At 44.7% G+C, this 2,996-nt stretch overlaps 1 protein-coding gene across 1 annotated transcript in view; it reads left to right on the plus strand.

Moving 5' to 3' along the window:
• The window catches only part of ryr2a (ryanodine receptor 2a (cardiac)), a 554,599-nt gene that overhangs the window by 232,777 nt on the left and 318,826 nt on the right, over positions 1-2,996 (plus strand). The gene's annotated exons all lie outside the window — the stretch shown is intronic.

Consider the following 2,996-nt stretch of genomic DNA (forward strand, 5'->3'; position numbering starts at 1 on the left):
TATATATATATATATATATATATATACGTGTAGCTTTGGTAAACTTTAATTTCTCTTTTTCTGGATGTAAATTGATTTTTTTAATGATTATTTCCTCTGGTATTGGATGGTGTTGAGCTGGAAGGATTTTTACTGAAACCTTTTTATGTTTAGATATTTGTTATGATGCATAACCATAAAAAATTTTTTAACAACTGGGAGCAGCAGATTAACATGTCAAAAACTCAAATAATACCTCAGCTACAGCCACAAATCCCAGATAATTTGAAAAGTGGGCGCCGTGGATGCATTCCCGTCTACCGACCGCTGAGATCCTGGAGCAGGCAGGAAATGCGGCTCGTGACAGCGGGAGGACCGGGATCGTCCCCCGGCACCTGCAGCTGGCTGTTTACGGTAACAAGGAGCTCGGCAGGCTGCTGGGAAGAGTGGCCATCGCTCAGGGAAGTTCTGCCTGGCATTTGGGCAATTCTCCTGCCCAGGAGGACTGAAAGGCCTGCCGAGTCCAGGTGGACTGTAGGGTTTCTGGGATTTGGTCCTGCATGTTGTATTTTCCTCATGTTTGCCAGTCACCCCTCAGTGTTTCTCCTCCCTGTGTTCCACCTGTGTTCAGTCTAATCATCGCAGGTGCCTGTCATTTCACTTTCCTTAGTGTCGATATATTTTCAGCCCTTTGGTGTTTTGTCTATGCCTCTGGATTGTCCTTTGTAAGGCTTTAAATTCTGTATCCCTCCGTGTCACATCCTTAAAGTAAGTTTGCTGCCCCACCAGCATTTTGTTTTATTTATTAAAATACGTTTTAGGTTTGACTTTAAATTGGAATCTCTCATCACCTTCCTGCATTTGACTTCAACACACAGAAGTCAAACATGATATGGACGGATCGACATCTGCGGCCAGTTTCTTCTGATCCGCCATCCTCACCACAGCCATCAGCATCTATAACAGCTCTTTACTGAAACCAGGATAATCCAATTCAATTCAATTCAATTCAATTCAATTCAAAAATACTTTATTAATCCCAGAGGGAAATTAAATGTTGTTGTAACTCATCATCCTGGATTAAAGAGTTGCTATAGATGCTGATGGCTGCGGGCAGGAAGAATCTCTTGTAGAGGTCTGTCCCACAGAGGTCCGTCCCACAGCAATCCGTCCCACAGCGGATCCGAAGAAACTGGCCACAGATGCCGATATGTCCACCTGGACCCAGCAGACCTCTCTGTCCTCTTGGGCAGCAGGACTGCCTGAATACCAGGAAGAACTCCCCGAGTGATGGTCACTCCTCCCAGCAGCCTGCCAAGCCCCTCATCACCAACAGCCAGCTGCAGGTGCTAGGGGACGATCCCAGTCCTCCTGCTCTTACAAGCCACATGTCCCACCAGCTCCAGGATCTCGGCGGTCAGACACTCGAGCACCTCCTCCAGGTAGATGTAAATGCATCCATGGCACCTCCTTTTCAACTCATTGGGGGTTTGGGGCTGTAGTTGAGATATTATTTGAGCTTTGAGATGTTAATCAGCTGCTCCATCCATCCATCCATCCATCCATCCATCCATCCATCCATCCATTATCTTTAACCCGCTTCTTCCATTTTGGGTAACGGGGGTCGCCGGTGCCCATGTCCAGCAATTACTGTGTGAGGGGTGGGGTACACCCTGGACAGGTCGCAAGTCCATCACAGGGCCATTTAGAGACAAACGAGACAAACAACCATTCACTCACTCTCTCACACCTAGGGACAATTTAGAGTTACCAATCAGCCTAGCATGCATGTTTTTGGTCTGTGGGAGGAAACCGCAGTACCCAGAGAAAACCCACGCATGCACGGAGAGAACATGCAAACTCCACCCAGAAAGACCCCCGGACCGGGATTTGAACCATGGACTTGCAGGACAGAACATATCTGACAACAGATGTTTTTGTTGGTCAGTTTTGTACTTTAATAAATAAATGATTTACTGAATTTTTAGAATTGTGCTGCTCAAGGTGGCTGCATGTTGGAGTAGCTCTGTTACTTTCATTCTGAGATATTACTTTTGAAAACTTTAATTCCTCTTTTTTCTGGATATAAATTACTTTTTTGGATGATTATTTCCTCTGGTGTCAGATGCTGTGTAGCTGGAAGGATTTTTAGAGAAATATCTTTGCTTTTGGACATTTGTTATGATGCGTAACCATTACAACAAGGTTGTTTTTTTTTACAACCGGGAGCAGCTGATGAACATCTCCAAAGCTCAAATAATATCTCAACTACAGCCCCAAATCCCAAATGAGTTGAAAAGGAGGCGTCGTGGATGCAGAACAGGAGCAAAGAAGAGGGAGAAAGAGAAGAATGATGTTCAAACTATCTCTTTCATCGATCATGATGGGCAATGTGAGATCGCTGGGAAACAAGTTGGATGAACTTCAAGCCCTAGCAAGGACCCATCCAGAGTATTGGGAATGCAGTATTATGTGTTTCACTGAGACGTGGCTGCAGGATCATATCCCTGATTCCAGCGTTTCTCTGCCAGGCTTTCTGACCATACGAGCAGATAGAGATTTAAAGAGGAGTGGCAAAAGCCAAGGAGATGGGTTGGCAGTGCTTGTGAACAACAGATGGTGTATCCTGGACATTGCTACTGTGAAGTTTCATCTCTGCAGTCCAGATATTGAACTGTTAGCACTAAGTTGTCGTCCATATTATTTGCCAAGAGAGTTCACCAGTGTTATTTTGGCAACTGTTTACATTACACCTAATGCTGTTGCCGAGACTGCGTGTGATGTCATCAGCTCCGAGGTTGCTAAGCTACAGACACAACACCCTAGTACCCTGATGCATGCTCAATAATCCAGGTAGAAAAATCTAAAAAAGTTAAATCTGGTCCTCTGGACATTCAAAAAAAACAAAACAAAGCAAAACAACAAAAAATGTAGAAACGTTTCGTCTCTCGTCCGAGAGACTTCTTCAGTCTGAGCTGAAAACAGCACCTCAGACTGAAGAAGTCTCTCGGACGAGA

This window comes from Nematolebias whitei, chromosome 17, assembly GCF_014905685.2.
Source record: "Nematolebias whitei isolate Nwh7 chromosome 17, NemWhi1, whole genome shotgun sequence".
Lineage (NCBI taxonomy): Eukaryota > Metazoa > Chordata > Actinopteri > Cyprinodontiformes > Rivulidae > Nematolebias > Nematolebias whitei.